A 22,589-nucleotide genomic window follows, 5' to 3' on the forward strand; every position below is an offset into this window, starting at 1 on the left:
TATAATGTCATTTCTTTGCCAAACACCAAAATAACTGCTATCTTTTGGGCAAGCCTGAATCATGTGCTCCACATTGTGTTAAGGACTCTCCCAAGCTTTATCTCATTTAATCTTCAGGTTGACCCTAAAAGCTAGGTGATATTGTTGTCTCTATTTTCAAATGAGGAAACTGAGGCTTAGAGGGGCAAGAAAATTTGCTCAGATAATAAATGATAGAGCTGAGAAGACAGAGTAAGAACTTTTAACAACTGTGGTTAACTGCTGTTAAAGGCTCAATCAAACAGATTAACTAATTTAAGGCCACAGAGTTAAATAATAATCAACAGAAGGAGGGTTTGAACCCCAGCCTGTCTGACTGCTAAGCTCTGCTCTTCTACTGTTCTGACTAATGTCAGAACTGAACAGCATCTAGCCATTCTCAGTAAATATGTGTTTGATGCTTGCTATGTCTAATGCCCTGAGCCAGGCTTGAAGAGAGATACAAAGAAGTAGCATCATTCACCTCAGCCCCAAGGGTTTTACCAGCATCTTGGGGAAATCAAGATATACACTCATGAAACAATACAGAATAATACTAGGAATGTAGGTTTAAGAGTCAAAAGAAGTCATAGAAACAATACCGTTAGGTGCTAAAGGATATCAGAGAAAGAACTGGCTTTGGGGTGGGGAGATCAGAAAAACCATGAGGGCGTGGTGAGGTGGGTGTGTGAGGGTGGGCTGTGTTTATGAAGATGGGGTGGGAGCAGAGCCAGACAACCATTTGGTTGGAAGGCCTTTTTTTTTTTTTTATCTCTTTGGCCCTTTTCCACTATGTGCTTCACTCTCCTTGCAAGCAAAGACTGGGAACTGAAAATGAACAAGGTGAAGGCATTTTCTAACAAGTAAGAGTTGGAGACCCAGGTAGAAAGATATGTGGTGACCAGATTTTAGACTTGGAATGCAAAACTTGGCTTGCAAACATTCAAGACTCCTAAGCAGCAGGGTGACATGATTTACCTCAGATAGCAAATACTAAAACAACTCTGGGGGAGAGGAATCTTGGAGGAAGAAAAGAAAGTTTTCTCCTAAGTACAAAGAGTGATAATATAGGTCCTGTCCCAGTTTTTAAAGCATACTTATTTTTTGTTATTCTAAATATAATAAATGCACATCATAGAAAATATGGAAAATTAAGTATAAAGAAAGCAAAAAACCCCAAACACTCATAATCCTATCACCCAGAGACTGTCATTATTAACGCTTTGGTGAATTTCTGTTTATTCATTCAACAAACACTTATTGGGCACCTACTACATGCCAAATACTGTTCTAGTGAAGAAAACAATCTCAATGTGGTGCCCTCTGAAGCTTCTTCTACTTAGATATTTCTTTCTCTCTGTGCATGTCTGTGGGTGTTTGATTTTTATGTGTGCTTTATTTCATCGTCATACATTCAGAGAGTTTTTAGCAATTTCTTCACACACAAGCATTTTTCCACATATTAAAATTATTTTGTAGCAGTTTTACTGGCTGTTTTATTCACAGTCAATACATGTCACAAATTTTATTCAGTTATTCTTTCTATTTGGGGGATATGAAGCACTTTGTGAAGCTGATGAAAGCTAAGGACAGGCACATCAAATTTGCATGTAATTCCAAAGTTCATGACTTCTTCCAATTAAGAACCCTAATTTGATCATTCCTAATTGTTGGACATTTGAATAATTTTTCTCTATTATAACTAAAACTTGATTGACATTCTTGCATATTGTCCACATTTTCAATTATATCATTAGAGTTGATTCCCAGAAGTGAAAATTCAGGGTTGGAAAACATAAACTTGTTTTAGGGTTTAAAGGCTCCTTTTGCTATTACTGTATTAAACTTCCCTCTACTCCCGGGTTTCTGTTAATTTTCTTTGTATTTCTATAAATTTTTGTTTAATATAAAATTTCAGTGCTGTTTTTTGTACATAATGGTTCACGATGACTTTATCCTCACCATAGATAGAGTTTTTATTAATATAAACTGACCCCTATGTCCCACTTGATGCTTCTTCCCTTAAATTTTATTTTTTTCATATTAATATTGTCATCCTTATTTTCATTTTATTTTGTTTACTGTCCTATCTGTTGATGTGAGTTTTTTGTTGTTCTTGAGAATGGCTTTTGAACATAAAAATGGTCTATTGACTTTCTGTTTTAAAATTTATATTCAATATAAAAAGTAGAAATTTTTAAATCTAGTTTTCCCTTATGTTTTCAAGTTTAGTTTATGAAACTTATAATTCTATTTATAAATTTGGCAGATTTTAGCAAATGTTTCTAAAGGATTTTCAATCCCATTTATAGATAAACACCATCAAACATTTAAAACTGCCTTTATTCATTCAAATATATTTGGCTTATTTTTTAAGTACTTCATTGTCTGAATTAACAAACCTTTGTAAATACATAAACAACATCACAACCCATTGTTTAAATTATAAATACAATTAACCTAGCTATTTTGGTTTGGCAATATTGTGCTTAAACTTTAGTTAGGTTTCAACTTAAACATTTAAATCTAAATCACTTACTCCATTTAACATATTAAATTAACAATTAAAATATTTCAATTGGAATTATAAGTCTGTAATAGACTAAAATTAATTGATTTTGGCCAAATAGACTTTAATAGATCAAGTAAATTTCTACATTCCAAGTACATAAAATATTAAATATGTATTTAATGATTTTGATTCTCTTAACTTTTTCATACTTAATTTTAAATTTTCCTGGGGTTGAAACATACATGCCTACTAAAGGAGAACAGTTCCCATGGCAATTATCTGAGACTGCTTACTTCCAAATCTTTCTAGACTTAAAATATAAAACCACCCACCCAGGCTAATTAGGATTACTTAAGATCTGGAGCTCTTGACTGGGCATGGAAACCATGGTGGATATCCTGAATTATTCCTCTCACTGCCCAGGTTGCCTGACTGCACTGCCTTTTTTTTTTTTTTTTTTTTCAATCATCATTTTATTGAGATATATTCACATACCACGCAGTCATACAAAACAAATTGTACTTTCGATTGTTTACAGTACCATTACATAGTTGTACATTCATCACCTAAATCAATCCCTGACACCTTCATTAGCACACACACAAAAATAACACAAGAATAATAATTAGAGTGAAAAAGAGCAATTGAAGTAAAAAAGAACACTGGGTGCCTTTGTCTGTTTGTTTCCTTCCCCTACTTTTCTACACATCCATCCATAAACTAGACAAAGTGGAGTTTGGTCCTTATGGCATTCCCAATCCCATTGTCACCCCTCATAAGCTACATTTTTATACAACTGTCTTCGAGATTCATGGGTTCTGGGTTGTAGTTTAATAGTTTCAGGTATCCACCACCAGCTACCCCAATTCTTTAGAACCTAAAAAAGGTTGTCTAAAGTGTGCGTAAGAGTGCCCACCAGAGTGATCTCTCGGCTCGTTTTGGAATCTCTCTGCCACTGAAGCTTATTTCATTTCCTTTCACATCCCCCTTTTGGTCAAGAAGATGTTCTCCGTCCCACGATGCCAGGTCTACATTCCTCCCCGGGAGTCATATTCCACGTTGCCAGGGAGATTCACTTCCCTGGGTGTCTGATCCCACGTAGGGGGGAGGGCAGTGATTTCACCTTTCAAGTTGGCTTAGCCAGAGAGAGAGGGCCACATCTGAGCAACAAAGAGGCATTCAGGAGGAGACTCTTAGGCACAAATACAGGGAGGCCTAGCCTCTCCTTTGCAGCAACCGTCTTCCCAAGGGTAAAACTTATGGTAGAGGGCTCAACCCATCAAACCACCAGTCCCCTATGTCTGTGGTCATGTTAGCAACCATGGAGGTGGGGTAGGCGAATACCCCTGCATTCTCCACAGGCTCCTCAAGGGGGCACTACATCTTTTTTTTTTTTCCTTGTTTGTCTTTTCTCTTTTTTTTTTTTTTTAACTTTCCCTTCTTTTTTAAATCAACTGTATGAAAAAAAAAGTTAAAAAGAAAACAAACATACAATAAAAGAACATTTCAAAGAGACCATAACAAGGGAGTAAGAAAAAGACAACTAACCTAAGATAACTGCTTAACTTCCAACATGTTCCTACTTTACCCCAAGAAAGTTACGTAATGTAGCAACATTTCAGTGAACTTGTTCCTACTACATCCATCAGAAATTAACAGACCATAGTCATTTCTGGGCATCCCCAGAACGTTAAATAGCTTATCTGTTCTTCTTGGATTATTGTTCCCCCTTCCTTAATTGCTCTCTACTGCTAGTTCCCCTACATTCTACATTGTAAACCATTTGTTTTACATTTTTCAAAGTTCACATTAGTGGTAGCATATAATATTTCTCTTTTTGTGCCTGGCTTATTTCGCTCAGCATTATGTCTTCAAGGTTCATCCATGTTGTCATATGTTTCACCAGATCGTTCCTTCTTACTGCCGCGTAGTATTCCATCGTGTGTATATACCACATTTTATTTATCCACTCATCTGTTGAAGGACATTTGGGTTGTTTCCATCTCTTGGCAATTGTGAATAATGCTGCTATGAACATTGGCGTGCAGATATCTGTTCGTGTCACTGCTTTCCGATCTTCCGGGTATATACCGAGAAGTGCAATCGCTGGATCGAATGGTAGCTCTATATCTAGTTTTCTAAGGAACCGCCAGACTGACTTCCAGAGTGGCTGAACCATTATACAGTCCCACCAACAATGAATAAGAGTTCCAATTTCTCCACATCCCCTCCAGCATTTGTAGTTTCCTGTTTGTTTAATGGCAGCCATTCTAACCGGTGTTAGATGGTATCTCATTGTGGTCTTAATTTGCATCTCTCTAATAGCTAGTGAAGCTGAACATTTTTTCATGTGTTCCTTGGCCATTTGTATTTCCTCTTCAGAGAACTGTCTTTTCATATCTTTTGCCCATTTTATAATTGGGCTGTCGGTACTATTGTCATTGAGTTGTAGGATTTCTTTGTATATTGAAGATATCAGTCTTTTGTCAGATACATGGTTTCCAAAAATTTTTTCCCATTGAGTTGGCTGCCTCTTTACCTTTTTGAGAAATTCCTTTGAGGTGCAGAAACTTCTAAGCTTGAGGAGTTCCCATTTATCTATTTTCTCTTTTGTTGCTTGTGCTTTGGGTGTAAAGTCTAGGAAGTGGCCTCCTAATACAAGGTCTTGAAGATGTTTTCCTACATTATCTTCTAGGAGTTTTATGGTACTTTCTTTTATATTGAGATCTTTGGTCCATTTTGAGTTAATTTTTGTGTAGGGGGTGAGGTAGGGGTCCTCTTTCATTCTTTTGGATATGGATATCCAACTCTCCCAGCCCCATTTGTTGAAAAGACCATTATGGCTCAGTTCGGTGACTTTGGGGGCCTTATCAAAGATCAGTCGGCCATAGATCTGAGGGTCTATCTCTGAATTCTCAATTCGATTCCATTGATCTATATGTCTATCTTTGTGCCAGTACCATGCTGTTTTGGCAACTGTGGCTTTATAATAAGCTTCAAAGTCAGGGAGTGTAAGTCCTCCCACTTTGTTTTTCTTTTTTAGAGTGTCTTTAGCAATTCGAGGCATCTTCCCTTTCCAAATAAATTTGATAACCAGCTTTTCCAAGTCTGCCAAGTAGGTTGTTGGAATTTTGATTGGGATTGCATTGAATCTGTAGATGAGTTTGGGTAGAATTGACATCTTAATGACATTTAGCCTTCCTATCCATGAACATGGAATATTTTTCCATCTTTTAAGGTCCCCTTCTATTTCTTTTAGTAGAGTTATGTAGTTTTCTTTGTATAGGTCTTTTACATCTTTGGTTAAGTTTATTCCTAGGTACTTGATTTTTTAGTTGCTATTGAAAATGGTATCTTTTTCTTGAGTGTCTCTTCAGTTTGTTCATTTCTAGCATATAGAAACATTACTGACTTATGTGCATTAATCTTGTATCCCGCTACTTTGCTAAATTTGTTTATTAGCTCTAGTAGCTGTATCGTCGATTTCTCAGGGTTTTCTAGATATAAGATCATATCATCTGCAAACAATGACAGTTTTACTTCTTCTTTTCCAATTTGGATGCCTTTTATTTCTTTGTCTTGCCGGATTGCCCTGGCTAGCACTTCCAGCACAATGTTGAATAACAGTGGTGACAGCGGGCATCCTTGTCTTGTTCCTGATCTTAGAGGGAAGGCTTTCAGTCTCTCACCATTGAGTACTATGCTGGCTGTGGGTTTTTCATATATGCTCTTTATCATGTTGAGGAAGTTTCCTTCAATTCCTACCTTTTGAAGTGTTTTTATCAAAAAGGGATGTTGGATTTTGTCAAATGCTTTTTCAGCATCTATTGAGATGATCAATTGATTTTTCCCTTTCGAGTTTTTAATGTGTTGTAATACATTGATTGTTTTTCTTATGTTGAACCATCCTTGCATGCCTGGAATGAACCCCACTTGGTCATGGTGTATGATTTTTTTAATGTGTCTTTGGATTCGATTTGCAAGTATTTTGTTGAGGATTTTTGCATCTATATTCATTAGGGAGATTGGCCGGTAGTTTTCCTTTTTTGTAGCATCTTTGCCTGGTTTTGGTATTAGATTGATGTTAGCTTCATAAAATGAGTTAGGTAGTGTTCCATTTTTTTCAATGTTTTGAAAGAGTTTGAGTAAGATTGGTGTCAGTTCTTTCTGGAAAGTTTGGTAGAATTCCCCTGTGAAGCCATCTGGCCCTGGGCATTTATTTGTGGGAAGATTTTTGATGACTGATTGGATCTCTTTGCTTGTGATGGGTTGGTTGAGGTCTTCTATTTCTTCTCTGGTCAGTCTAGGTTGTTCATATGTTTCCAGGAAATTGTCCATTTCTTCTACATTATCCAGTTTGTTGCCATACAGTTGTTCATAATATCCTCTTATAATTTTTTTAATTTCTTCAGGATCTGCAGTTATGTCACCTTTTTCATTCATTATTTTGTTTATATGGGTCTTCTCTCTTTTTGATTTTGTCAGTCTAGCTAGGGGCTTGTCAATCTTGTTGATCTTCTCAAAGAACCAACTTTTGGTGATATTTATCCTCTCTATTGTTTTTTTGCTCTCTATGTCATTTATTTCTGCTTTAATCCTTGTTATTTCTTTTCTTGTACTTGGTTTAGGATTGGTTTGCTGTTCATTTTCTAGCTTCTTCAGTTGATCCATTAGTTCTTTGATTTTGGCTCTTTCTTCCTTTTTAATATATGCGTTTAGTGCTATAAATTTCCCCCTTAGCACTGCTTTTGCTGCATCCCATAGGTTTTGGTATGTTGTGTTCTCATTTTCATTCATCTCTATATATTTAGCAATTTCTCTTGCTATTTCTTCTTTAACCCACTGATTGTTTAGGAGTGTGTTGTTTAACCTCCAGGTATTTGTGAATTTTCTAAGTCTCTGATGGTTATTGACTTCTAATTGTATTCCATTGTGGTCAGAGAATGTGCTTTGAATAATTTCAATCTTTTTAAATTTATTGAGGCTTGTTTTATGTCCCAGCATATGATCTATTCTGGAGAAAGTTCCATGAGCACTAGAAAAGTATGTGTATCCTGGTGATTTGGGATGTAATGTCCTGTATATGTCTGTTAAATCTAATTCATTTATCAGATTGTTTAGGTTTTCAATTTCCTTATTGGTCTTCTGTCTGGTTGATCTATCTATAGGAGAGAGTGATGTGTTGAAGTCTCCCACAATGTTTGTGGAAACATCAATTGCTTCCTTTAGTTTTGCCAGTGTTTCTCTCATGTATTTTGTGGCACCTTGATTGGGTGCATAGACATTTACGATTGTTATTTCTTCTTGCTGAATTGCCCCTTTTATTAGTACGTAGTGGCCTTCTTTGTCTCTCAAAACATCCCTGCATTTGAAGTCTATTTTATCTGAGATTAATATTGCTACACCTGCTTTCTTTTGGCTGTAGCTTGCATGAAATATTTTTTTCCATCCTTTCACTTTCAGTTTCTTTGTGTCCCTGTGTCTAAGATGAGTCTTGTATGCAACATATTGATGGTTCATTTTTTTTGATCCATTCTGCGAATCTATATCTTTTAATTGGGGAGTTTAATCCATTTACATTCAACGTTAAAACCGTGAAGGCATTTCTTGAATCGGCCATCTTATCCTTTGGTTTATGTTTGCCATATTTTTCCCTCTCTCTATTAATATCCTTTATTGTACCCATACCGAATCTCTTTAGTACTGAACCTTTCTCCAAGTCTCTCTGTCCTGTCTTTGTTTCTCTGTCTGTAGGGCTCCCTTTAGTATCTCCAGTAGGGCAGGTCTCTTGTTAGCAAATTCTCTCAGCATTTCTTTGTCTGTGAAAAATTTAAGCTCTCCCTCAAATTTGAAGGAGAGCTTTGCTGGATAAAGTATTCTTGGCTGGAAATTCCTCTCACTCAGAATTTTAAATATATCGTGCCACTGCCTTCTTGCCTCCATGGTGGCTGCTGAGTAGTCACTACTTAGTCTTATGCTGTTTCCTTTGTATGTGGTGAATTGCTTTTCTCTTGCTGCTTTCAGAACTTGCTCCTTCTCTTCTATGTTTGACAGTGTGATCAGTATATGTCTCGGAGTGGGTTTTTTTGGATTTATTCTATTTGGAGTTCGCTGAGCATTTATGATTTGTGTATTTATGTTGTTTAGAAGATTTGGGAAGTTTTCCCCAACAATTTCTTTGAATACTCTTCCTAGACCTTTACCCTTTTCTTCCCCTTCTGGGACACCAATGAGTCTTATATTCGGACGTTTCATATTATCTATCATATCCCTGAGGTCCATTTCGAGTTTTTCAATTTTTTTCCCCATTCTTTCTTTTATGCTTTCATTTTCCATTCTGTCATCTTCCAGGTCACTGATTCGTTGTTCAACTTCCTCTAGTCTTGTACTATGAGTGTCCAGAATCTTTTTAATTTGGTCAACAGTTTCTTTAATTTCCATAAGATCATCCATTTTTTATTTAGTCTTGCAATGTCTTCTTTATGCTCTTCTAGGGTCTTCTTGATTTCCTTCATATCCCGTACTATGGTCTCATTGTTCATCTTTAGTTCTTTGAGTAGCTGCTCTAGGTGCTGTGTCTCTTCTGGTATTTTGATTTGGGTGCTTGGGCTTGGGTTATCCATATCGTCTGGTTTTTTCATATGCTTTATAATTTTCTGTTGTTTTTGGCCTCGTGGCATTTGCTGAACTTGATAGGTTTCTTTTAGGGTTTGTAGACCTATTGAAGTCCTTATCTCTAATTTATCAGGTCTACAGCTTCGTGGAGTACGCTTTCTCTAACTAACCAGCAGGTGGCGTCCACGAGCCACCTGTTCTCCACAAGCCAGTTCTCCCCTGCTTAGCCTTTTTGGTGAGTGGGGGAGTGAGTCTTGTGGGGCCCAATTGGTGTACCAAGCTTGCGTGTGTAGTTGGTGTTGCCTGCCCTGTATGTGGGGCGTGTTTCTGGGCAGTCGGGGAGGGGGGGTGGCCCTAACAATCAAATCTCCCTGATGATCCTAGAGTTTTAAAGCTGCTGCAATAGTCTAATCCTTCAGTTCAGTCCTGCCACAGTTTGTCTCTGCCACTGACCCACAAGTCTTTGGTATTGGCGTATGGCTCCTGAGACTTGCAAATGGGCCCCTCTTCCAGGCTGTGCACCCCGGGTCCTCTGTTGAGGGATGACTGTGCTATGTCACAGGTGAGTGCCATCCCCCCAGGGCAGTTCTGGGCTGCTGGACTGTGTAGGGAGGCTCCCAGTCTGCTCAAATGATGGCTGAATGGGGCTTTGTTAATTCACACTGCTCCACCTTCCCAGCTCTGGGACATTCAGCTGAGGTTGCAGGGAAGGCTAATGTCCACGCCCAGTTTTGTGGTGTGTGCCTGTTATTTGAAGCACTTCCGTCACACTGGGTTGTCTGGGGCAGCTCTGGGCTATGGGGCTGGCGATGGGCAGGAGTGTTTCCTGTCCACCAGGATGGTGGCTGTGAGCGGACACCCCCCTTTTCTTGGGAAGTTGTGTTGTTTAGTGAATTTTCTCAGCCACTGGATTATTGCGTTTTGTCTCAGAGCTCTCCTAGTTCTGCTCTTGACTTGACGTGCCCAAATTGCAATTCTTTGAAGCTTTCTGTATTGGGCTTCTTAGAGTAATTGTTTTAGAAAAAGAAAAAAGGATTAAAAAAAAAAAAAAAAAAAAAAAACGGCCCTCCTCAGAGATCTAATGGGTTATTGAAATGCTAATAGACAAAGCAACCAGGGCCATTAAGGAAAGGTCCACAGGGCAGAGAGATCAGCTTTGCTTCAGGATTTGCATATGCACCTCAAGGCCTGAGCTCCGCCCTTCCCCTTTCTGTGTTCACCAGAACTCCAAAAATCCTCTGCTTTTATTTTGGAGTTTTTCGTGTTGTTTTTTTTCTATGCCTGTCTCCTCTCTGCTGGGCTGGCTGCTCTCAGAGTCTCTGGTGTCTGGTCTCAGTCTATCTATGGTTGGAGTTTGAATCAGTAGAATGAGTTTCCGATAAGAGCAGCCACTGCAGTTCTCCCTTCTCCTTCCCGGAGCTGACAGCCCCTCCTCCCCCGGGACTGAGCCTGGCAGGGAGGGGCGCGGGTCCCCTGGCCGCAAAAACTTACAGATTTCGCTGATCTCAGCAGTTCCACGTTTTCATGAGTGTTGTATGAAGTATGCCCAAAGACAGATTGCTCTGTGGTGTCCAGTCCACGCAGTTCCTGGCTTTTTACCTACTTTCCTGGAGGAGTAACTAAAACTTACAGCTCACCAGTCTCTGCACTGCTTTTTATAGCCACCATTTAAAATTTAAAAATTAAATTCAAAAAGTTGCTCCCTTTCAAGTCTGCAATATTGTCTACGTTTTAATTCTATATCCTTTTTTTTAATTTTTGTGTTTTGAACCTGTTGTCCAATTTTTTCTCTAATAATCTGGAAAATATTTATTTTATTTTTATTTTACTAGTTTAAGTTTAAAACACACACACACACACACACACACACACACACACACACAAATGCACATGAGTGATTTCCCCCATAATGAAATAGTATCTAATGACTTCTGAATGAAATCAGGAACAGCATATTTTTTTCCTCTTATTTTATCTCACTTATTTCTTAACAGGTGTTGTTATCCTGAATTCTGCACTTAGATTATCATTTTTATTATTGTGTTCCAAATATTAATGTTTCCCTATTTTTTTATTTTATTGGTGATTTAAAGGGAACTTGGAAGAGGGAAGGCTAGATGCACATATGTGTTCAATTAACCACTTCCAAGAAGCCCATATCAGTGTTCTTAACATGTATTGTCAAATTACTTGTCAGAGAAGTTGTACCAATCTCATCTGTTCCCTTCTGTCTGACTTTTCTACAGCACTGAGTACTACTTTTAGAACCTTTATCTATTTGATAAATGGTAAGGATATTTGGTGATTTTTTTTCAATTTTTTTTATCTGAAGGAAAAAAAGAAGAAGTTCTCAGGAGCCACAATTCTAATCATCTTCCTTTGATGCAGTTGTGGTCACTCACAAAGCAACCCTGGGTAAATTATAGGTGTTGATTCAGGATCCTGCCTGTAGATGCTACTAATTAATTTCCCAGGTGAGTATTTTATAATCTTTTTCACAAGGCACTTTCTGGGAATGTAGAGCCAGAGAAAAAAGTACAATGGGTAGTCATTATTTATAATACAAAGAATCCATGCACTCACTCTCAGTCATGGAACATTGGTGCTGTGCTATATGAATTCTCATAAAGTAAACAAATTAGATAATCAGTAAATTCATGTTAATGGAAAACTATAGTCACAATAACTAATTTTTAAACCTGCCGTGATGGCAAATATTATGATAAGATATATTGGCCTAATGGTGTTCAGCAAATAGGTTCTGATTTGCAAAACTAACAAACACAATAGCAATCATTTCAGGTGAAAATATTCATATCAGCAATGTTGACTGGAATGATTGAAAGTCATTCGCTTAAAACTAATAAATAAATACACTCATTTGCCTTATAATAATGGATAGTCATACCCAATTTAGCAGTGTTCCTTTGCATTATGCTTGCTCACTAGCAGAAGCGACTTAGAATAAAATTTAACTGACAATTTCCTTGACAAATAGGAGGTATGTACTTCTACATGAATAGTGGTGGCAGGAATAGCATTTCAAACAGAAGGAACAGCCTGAGCAAACACAGGAATGCAATGGGGATTGAGATGGAGGGAGCTGGCCAATATTCACTGTAAGACTAAAGAAGCATTCAAGAGGTGCTCTGCCATGGTAACTTCCATCTAACTATTACAACAAATCAGGTCTTTGCCTTTAAACCAAGTTTGGATAAGAATTCCAAAGAGAGAAGAGATATTATGAAGTAACTTTGTCCAGAAACTGTTCAAAGGTGTTTTAATGAAGTCTGCAAAATATTTTAGTGCATGTAAGAAAGTTTCATAGATGTCCATTTACTTACTTTAAACCTAGTCGAGTACAGTGAAATTTAGGTAATATTTTGCAAACCCTCTTTGATCATTGATAAAGCGAATAGTAAGAACTGATTCATTATTCCATGTCAGACACATATATTACCTCACTTTTACCCTTGTAGCAATACTCTGAAGATATTTTCTCTTATTTTACCTATGGGAACTTAACCATGGCCATGCACTTAATAAGTGAATGACCCAAGATTTAAACCCAAGTTTTTGATTCTACAGTCTATGCTTTTAACTCTTGCTCTGAAGACAATAATAATGATGGTAACTTTGGTGACATCTCAAAGATATTTAACTTCAATATAAAGCCACAGAGGCCTAAAACTTGTCTTTGTATTTTCTTTGCCATCATTGTGGAGCTGAACATAAAAAGTTACTTGTGCTTAAATAAGAGCTGTTAGTTATATTATTTTCTCTCTTGCTCTCCACTTCATACAGGCTCAAGGACATTGTACTGAATTTGTGGCCTTACTTCCAATTTGTGATCACAAATTGTAACATCCAAAACACAGAAATATGACTTCACGGAAAAGTCATCTAGAAAGAGAATTCTTCCTCAAACACAAATACCTGTAATAATGGTACAGGAAAACAGAAAATTACCAGGAAAGTAAATTGCTTTTCTTTAATTTTTATATAAACACTATTTTTTTCAAGGTCTTCTCAGTGTTTAAACCCCTCTTTTAAATCACTAAAGTCCCTTCACCCTCTTTTTAATTTTTCCCTTTCAGTCCTTCTCCTCCTACTTCATCAAAAGTAAAAGTTAGAAAACCACCTAAATTAACCCCTTCCCCACATTATCATTTCTGGTTTCCAGGAGTTGTTAAGCAATCCTAACCCTGACAACCAATGATAAAGAAGAGGAAAAGAGGCCATGGTAAATGAGAGATGACTGATATGGGGAGAAATGACACACAAATGGCAAATACCCTACTTTGGCAGACAGAGAGCTGATTTCCTTATTCCATAAAGAGCCCTTCAACCTCGTAAGAATAACATTGATGGCCCAATAGAGAGACTGGCAAAGGATATGAACAGGCTGTTCACATCAAAAGAAAATTAAGTGGTTTTTAATCATTTGAAAAGATACTCAACCTCAGTTATAATTAAAGAAATGCAAATTAAAATAATAAGATACGATATTTAACCATTGGGGGCAATCCTCATTGTGGGGAAACAAGTCATATATCATATTTAGAGTGCAGTTTTAAAATGCATGTGCCCTGTGACTCAGTAATTTTACTTCTAGGAATATATACTACAGGTGTTTTTGCACCATGGCTCAAAATATGCACTCAGGGATATTAATGGCAGCATGGCTTGTAGAAATAAATCACTGGAAAAAACCCAAATGCCCCTCTGTTTATTCCAAACAACTACTACAATACCCATGGAGGGCCATGCGAGGAGCTGGTCATTGTGGGAGCTGGAAGGATGGACACTGTCAGGAGTGGGACAGTGGGGCGATTATCTTCACTGTACACATTTCTGTACTCTTGGATGTTTAAAAAGTAATGTGTATTAAAAAATAAAGCCACTAAAACAAAAATCTTAAAGATGCTTCTGGAACTTTTGAATAGAAAACCAAGGAAAAGCAGCCATGAAATCTTCAATTTCAATTTCTTCCACAAGAACAGACAGTTCCAAGGATTGAATATAAGTCCACACTGCAGAGGACAATCTGGAAATAAGCCCCAGGATTATATGCTATATTTGTTGCGCTTGCTCTCTTTTGATATTATACATGGTATCGTTCTAAAAACGAAGGACTGAATTTTACTTATTGTAATTTTAATAGCACTTTGCTGTTGCAATGTCAGAACTTAACACATAATAACACTTTAAATGAAAATTTTCTATAATTTCTCTGGAAAAAAGTTTCTTTTAGAAATAGTCCCAATCATTTAATTTACCAAATACCTATAATCATTCACATTCTTTAGCCAGTCTTCCAGGTTACCAAGTGTATTTTTACTTTCTGAAACAAAACCCTCGGTGAAAGCTGCCCATTGTAAGGCCATGACATCTAAGAAACCATATTCTTATCTCCATTACTGTGCAACATGGGACTTGTGGGTCTTATAAATTACTCGCGTATGCCAAACAAATTACATGGAAGATCATAGTGTTAATTTGAAAAGGGAAACAGTTTTATGGCATCTAAAGGACTGAAAAAATTACCTCTAATCCTTTTGGGAATCAAAGAGGCAATAAAGTGAAATTGAGGGCAGAAAGACTCACATTGTAATCCATTTACTACCAAGCCTTGTTTACGCAGGATTTATTTGTGCCAGTAATAGTCACCAAAGCTTCATATCATGACTTTACCAGAATTTCATTTAAAGAAGCATCTCATATTTTTTCACAAATAGCGTTCAGCTGATTAAAGCCTAATTACACACATTGAATTAAAGGTGTGGGTATATAAGAAAATGTTTCAGCTAAAAGGAATCTGTGCTGGTGTTTGATTTCCAGCTAGTAATTTGGCTGGAATAAAATGGAAACAAGAAAACAGAATTGTTTAAAAGGTGCAGTTTTATGACAACATGCATTTCTAAAGTGGAAAACGAGATAGACAAATACACCGCACACTTTTTAAATGGGATGTGCTGAAGTCTGAAACGGCCTTTTCTATTACCCAACATTTACAATAAGAATATTACAAACCACACGCACGGAGGCCAACAGCCAGAAAAAACATATTTCCATTTTAACGCCTTTAGATGATCAAAGCATCAGCTTAATATAATCAGCTGAAACCCATTTACCAGCGAGCTGCCACTGTGCCCAGGGAATGCTTTGCCTTCCAGCCCTATCTATTCTGGAACAGGTGCTATACTAGTAAATTAATTAGTCTGTGGAGAAGCACCTTGTTCTCCATCTCCGCAGGCCTCTTGTGGGTCAGGGCCTTGAGGACTTCGCCATCTGGGCAGAGTTTCCCCCAGAGAAACAATCAAAGTCCACAGATTGCAGCCTACAGAGGAAGGTTCAGATGACAATTAACCTTATTAGGCCCCATTTTTTACAGTTTACAGTGTGTCAACATGTTGGCTCCATAAATAATCTGCTACATCAAATCAGTGAAAAGAAACAGTTTCTCTCTTTCTTGAAAGTTTTAAAATCCTCTGGAAAAAAAAGGATAATTTTTTAAGAGAAATGGTATCATTTATAAATACATGAATGTTGGGATTATTGAGTGGGAAGCTACACGGGCTCTAGATTTCAATTAAAGTTCATGAAAAATCTACTATCCATTTCTACTGAATATAAATTTTGGGGGGAACTCAATTTCTCTTACAGGTATTTAAACTGTTTTCTGTCTCAGACCTAATGCCTACTGTATATGTGGTCTTGTAGTATATGTAGGAAAAGGCATGTTTCTTTTTAAAAATTATATTTCTGCTCTTTCTCCCAACCACAATTATGCACATATGATCCTATTGTCCTGAGAATACAAAATAAAACCCATCAAGATAATTAACATCCACAGCTTGTCACAAAACCAACAAATATTTAAACCTACATTTTAAATCAGAGTAAGCCTAACTAAACACTTCACAAATGACTTTGCATCCTGGCACCAAAAATGCTGATGGATTTTTTTTTTTAACTCTCCAAGAATCATTTAAAAGAGAGTTTACTAACAGATTAGTGCAACGATTCTTATGAGAAGACTCCTAGAATTATTATCATTTATGTTCTATTCCTTAGTAGTTGACAGGGTACTGGGCACCACCATCTCCTCCAATTCTATAACATAATTCAGAGTTAAGGGTTTAAACCTGGGTAAAGATCCTCTCCGTGCTGGCTTCTCCCTCTTTTGCAGCTTCCTTAGACAGCTACAGTGGGGCATCCAGAGTCACCACTGGGTTAATGATGTGTTTGGATGCTCACTGGCAGTGTGAACAGCTTTGTCTTCTCACATATCTCCTGTGTTGATTCATGTGTAAGTTAAAAATATTTGCAAACTTGAACTGTTTGACATTAAAATCCAGGAACTCATTTGATTATGCTTTAAGATAGTTCTATGGCATTGTGGGATTAGAAGTGGTGGAAGGAGAAGAAAAGTTTCCGAAATTATAACTTTTATAGCTTTAAAAAATAGCAGCAAATTCATACAGCCATTCTCCTTCAAAATAAATTTTTACTGAAGTTACCTTTAGAATCTGGATATAATGTGTGTATCTTGGAATTTCCCCAATCACAGTGTAATGCTTTTATTATGTAAGTGCAAAAATTAAATTTGAGACTTAATGAAAACTTTACTTGCTCTTCTAGTTTGGGCCAGAGTAAAATCTAAGGGAAAAACAGAAGTAAACACAGGGGAATGACCTTAATGTATATGAGTGTTCTTATTTAGTATACGTTCTTTAGTTATTAAATATGTATTTGTCATATCAATTAATAAGCATTGCCTTGTATCTAACCTAATCAAAATAATTTTTATTCATAATTTACTATTTTGAGTGTATTTTTGCAAGCATAGCTGTGATGGAAGGCTCAGAGTCATTCATTAACAGAAACAGAAAGAATATGAAGTTGGTGGGGTGGATCATGAAGTTAAGGTATCTATCTTGGTGTTGAAGACAAGGCTTAGAAACAGCCTCTGACAAAACAGTGCCCTCTAGTGGACATCCAGACACCTGGAGTCAAAGCAGTTCTCTCACATGGAGTGGGGTTAGGAATTGAGAAACGGGGTGTATAAAGATATCTTACTATTACTGGGACACAGAAAAAGAAGAGCAGCATCTAGGGTGATCCAAAAGACAGGGAGGGCATGCCTCATTCATACAGTAAGCATTTGTTGAGGGCCTACCATGTGCCAGCATTTGTACTAAACATGTGGGATACAAAGAAGAGTAGAAGAATTTCTTGCCCTCAAGCAGCTCATAGACTAACATTAACCACACTTGAGAAGAGAAAGCATGGAAGGAAGAAAAGTAAAATGATTGGATGGGAAAGGTTTCCAAAGGAGAAAAAAAATAATTTCATTTGGGGGTCTCATAAAAAAATGCTAAATCTAACCAGCCTACCCAACATTGAAGATCCACAAAATGATCTATTAAAGCTAGCAGAAGACAAAATCAGATGAACTCTTTTCTGCATAACCCAGTGCCTTTTTGCACTAGTATCATTTAAAAAGAACTGAAGATTTTGATACCAGAAAGATCAGGGTTTGTTTGGTTTGATGAATACTTGGGAGTGGGTTGGGGGGTGGTGGTGGTGAGAATTACAGAGTCCACTTTGCTCCCTAAGACACTCTTCTTGCTGAGGTCAGCCTATGGACTTCTTCGCAGGAGTAATCTAAGAGTCCTGTGGTGGGTGGGCTGGAGTGGATCAACCTCAAACTTGAGACTGTGTAAGATCACTAACTGGGCACCCAAACCAACAAGGCATGGATGACAATGTTCTCCAGCCTTAATTGCACTCTACCTTCTCCCTGCACCCTATAAAGCATACACTAGTAGTATGTATCTTGATGCACTGTTGCATGCACATATGCTGTTGTATATAACTGAGTCATAGAAGCCCATGATCTTACCAGGCAAATGTGAGCAATGGAATTGCTTTGGTGAACAAACAAAAGAGACACTAATCCAAGAAAATCAAAGGGGAGAGAAATGACAAATGTGACTGGTAAAAATTTCCTCTGTGATCATCCATGATAAAAGTTTCCTTTAATGCCTGGTATGATTGATTATTCCATTTCCTATGTGACTGCACTGAACTATATATGTATTTCCATCTTAACCCTTGTTATACTCTAATGCACTTTTTTCCTATACCTGTCATCTTTTACTAGACAAACTTCTCAATCTTCTTGAAGTCGGGGACCATGTCATTTATCATTGTATTCCCAGTTTGTCATTGTTCCTAAAAGAATGACACAAAATAGTCACTCAGTTAATGTTTGCAGGTTTAGTTGTTATTCCAGATATGTAATACTTTGAAAAAATATTTTATATCATTACCCAGCTTTCACTGGATAAGGAGTATAAGAAGGTAGACAGTTTATACATGGGATACTTTTAATATGAATCATCAAATGGAAAAATTATAACCTTGCTTACAGAACAAAAGACTTTTTTAAAGTACCATTTAAAACTTATGGAACAAGCAGAAAAAAAAATAAACAAGAAAACCAATGTTGGCAGGACTATGTGAATGTGGCACATGCAAACATACATTTCTACGAAAATATAGTTCAGTTGTAGGGAAAGGCAATATAGAGAGGCATTGTTATACCCTATGTTCTAGCAATTTTATTTGGGGAGATTATATCACAAGGGTAGACTAAAAAGATAAAGAGAAATATGTGCAAGGTGTTCTTCTCAACACCTTTCAGAATTACAAAAAGAAAGAAAAAATAAAGGAGGAAAGGGTGGCAGGAGGACAGAAGGAAAGAAAGTAGGAAGGGAATTTTAGAATAAGAAAAGAGAAAGAAATGAAGGAAGGAAGAAAGGAAAGGGAAGAAAGAGATACAAATATACAAATAAGATAAAAGCCCAAGGATAAGGAAATAGATAAGCAAACTGGTATAGCAACATAAGGAGATATTGTACAGCTAATTAAAAGATATATATATCTATATTGGACAGATGTACGGAGGCTATATACACATATTTGCATATATGCATATATTTGCATATATAAATTAGTGTTTATTGGCATCAGGCACCGCGCAAGGCTAACATTGCATTTAATCCTCACTGCAACCGTGCCTAGCAGGTTATTTTGCATAGTGTCTCAGAACTAAAATGTGGCAAAAATAATCTCATTTCAAAAGCAAAAAATTAAAATATCTACTAAATAACACCCTAAAAATACACTTTATATATCCAAAGATAATTTTAAGTGATATAAACATTTAGAATTCAATGTCCAGTTTTAAATTTCATCTACTAGAAATGATAAATATTAATAACAGGTTCTAATTTAGCTGGAGCCTTTTTCAGAGTTAGGGGGGAAATGGAGCCTGGGATCACTATCCAAAAGATAGGGTTTTGACAAAGTTGGCTATTTCTACCCTGCTATATGAATTTATGTTTGGGGAGGGGGGGTTGCGACAAGGATTGGTCTTTATTTCTTAAAGTTTTCCAGTCTAAACCAACAGACAGAAGACCCAAACTGTCTCCAGTAACCTCTGATCATAGCATGAAGTGAAGGGGAATCATGCAAAGTGAGAATATTTAAATATTCTCTCTGTATAAAAGCTGTTTAGCTGCTGGAATCATTTCCTCTCACTGTCCCTGAGCTAAAGAAGTGGATCGATCAGCAGGGGAGGTGAACAGATGCAGCTGGAGAGGTAGAGAGGCTCAGGGGAATCACATTTGAGCAGCCATGGGGGATGAGACACGACAGAGGAGAGTTCACAGAAGCAGCTGGAAGAATGGAGCAACAGAGGGAAGGGGATCAGCAAGGCAAAAGCAAGAGCACTCAGAGAAGCACACAGCTCGAAATGCTTCCCAATATCCACACATTGTAGGGAAGACACTTGTTCTGGGGGCGGGGGGCACTTAACCAATTTCCCTTTTCCCACCATAGCTTATGGAAAAACTTAAAACACATTTCAGCCTTTGGTTTGACCTTTTTAGGCATTCATGGCCTCTGTGATCAAGGCCCACCAAAGACATCTATCCCTGCTGGCAATTTTCCTATTGAATTCTTATTTCCCAGAGGATAAGGTCATTCATCTACATTAGGGCTTGACCATGAAAAATTCCACATAATGCCTGGCATTATTATTATTCTAAGTGGCATGAGGGGCTCATTCTCCACTTCTCCCCTCCCTACCTACAACCAGGTGAATATTGCTTCCTGCTTTCTTCCATTTAAGAAAGTCCAAATGACTTAGAGTCAGGACTCTTGAAGGGAGAGAATTCCAGGGCAACCAGGAGATCAGATTACATTGAGTGAATAACAAATTACACTCCTCACAAGATCTTTCCCCCAAAAATCCAGCCATCTGAAAAAAGCTGAATGCTCTGTAGTTTTGGAAGTCACTGTTTCTAGTACACATTAGACTTCTTTATCATTCATGTTGTAAATAAGCAAACAACAAAAACACTCACAACTCATAGAGATTCTAATTTCCTCTTTGGGGAATCATCCTGGAAATTAAGACATTGGTGGGCTCTTGTATTAATATAGAGATTTACAGTCTACTGTCAATTGATACATATATTTATTATCTACTTTATTTTTTAAAGCTGGAATTGTAGGGATCACTTTTGCATATTATCTACAAATACAATTGCCAGAAGTCCAATTCTTTAGAAGAATTAAGTCTGTATACACACTTATATTTAAAAATTATCCTTCATGGTTACCTGGTCTTATCTTGACTCTATATCTCTTCTAATTCCTGAAAGCCCCTTCAGCACCTAGGACAGTGCTTCAGGTTTGGCACTACGTTTTCAGTGTTTGAAGAATAAATGACTTCTGCATTGCAGAATTCTTTACATATTTAAGAAGAACCCCCAAAGGCTGGCCTTCAAGATACAAAATGTAAAGTCACCGTTTTAGAAACTTCAAGTAGCAAGCTATAATGTCAGTATATTTATATTAATTTTAGGATTTATTGTTCTTTTGGTAGCCTCGCCTCAAGGAATAGTCACACAAAAGGCACAGTATCCAAACTTAAATACAAGTTAGTTTTCAGGAAACCTTTCTCCAAGGAGTTTTATATGAATATGCCATATACTTTACTGTCCATTTCCTTCCCTGAACCAAGTTTACTAACATTGTTCTCATTTACAAATAGCAAATAAAAAACCCACGAAGAGGGGAAGGGGATAGAGGAAGGAATTGATATTTGTTGAGCATTTAAGATGTGCCTGATAAGGTACTAGATATTTTTTCATATTATCTTAATGTACAAGAGCTCTTAGGTGTTACATGAGATGGGGTTCTATAGGTAGGCTTCAATCTAACACACAGAACTCCAAGATTCATTTTCCTGACTTTTCTAAGTATTTACCAAACCCTCCCTTTGAACTACCCCAGAATTTTTATTAAATGCTTATTGTAGCTTTTGCCATGTTGGATTATATGGCAGCCTCTCCCAGAAGTTCTTAACCTATAGTGCACACACACACCCCACACTTCCAAATAAATACATGCAAAATTGTCCATTTTGTCTACAAAGGTGTTTCATAACATTCTCCAGATTTTCAAAAGGACAAGCAACCCTCAGATGTTAAGAACCAATGCCCTAGGCCCCGAGGCCAATCTGCACATCCCTGGTTAGCAGAGTGCTTGGCCCTTAATAAATGTCTGGTCAATAAATGAGTGGGTGGCATTCAATGGAACACTGGAAAGAGACTTGCCATCTGATCTATGCTCTTTGGCCTCCAAGAGTTCAGTAGACATTAAATAGTTTCATTTTAGAGGTGGTTCAGCATTATGTTGAGAAAATGAGCTTTGGAGACTTCTGCCTTGGTTCTAATCTGGGCTCCCTCACTTGATAGCTGTGTGACCTTGGCCAGGCTCCTAAGCTCTCTAAGCCTCAGTTTTCTTATCTCTGAAACAGGATTATAAAGATAATATCAGGACTTACTTAATATGTCTACTGTAGGTATATAACCAATAAGGTGTTATTAGGGTCTGCACATGGTACACACACCCAGTGATGGTGGTCTATGGTGGTGGTGGTGATTGCAACAACAGAATTCTCCCAATTTGCCTCCTGTATATCTGGAACATAAACCCATATGACAATATTAATCCCATTGTAGGACAAAACCTATATTCATTTACTTAGCAAGTATTATTTATTGAGCACCTACAATGCCCAGCATCGTTAAGAGGCATAGGATGAAATTCTCACACATATACATGAAAATAAACCAATTAAAAATAAAAATGCCATGTGTCTGAACTTTCGGCAGGTTTGTGGCTGAGAACTTTCTCTTAGTGTTCTGTTTCTTCCCCATATGTCCCTTAAGTCTTCCACCAAGCCATCAAGGCACATAATATCAGCTTTACTGGAATGTCTTTGACAAGGATGGAGAAGAAGGGAAATGTCCTCAAAAATGGCCCAGGCCAGTCTGTGTTCTTTCTGGTTGGGTCCTTACTG

General features: G+C 37.3%; 1 long non-coding RNA gene across 2 annotated transcripts in view; it reads left to right on the top strand.

The window, feature by feature from the left end:
* LOC119537403 overlaps positions 1-15,868 on the top strand; it is a 29,817-nt gene extending 13,949 nt beyond the window's left edge. For both annotated transcript variants that reach the window (XR_005217431.1, XR_005217430.1), the window contains exons 4-5: positions 11,478-11,619; positions 12,950-15,868. This is a non-coding gene — a long non-coding RNA (uncharacterized LOC119537403). The remainder of the gene's footprint in view (positions 1-11,477; positions 11,620-12,949) is intronic.
* Positions 15,869-22,589: the final 6,721 nt, after the last annotated feature.

Source organism: Choloepus didactylus, chromosome 1 (assembly GCF_015220235.1).
Source record: "Choloepus didactylus isolate mChoDid1 chromosome 1, mChoDid1.pri, whole genome shotgun sequence".
NCBI lineage: Eukaryota > Metazoa > Chordata > Mammalia > Pilosa > Megalonychidae > Choloepus > Choloepus didactylus.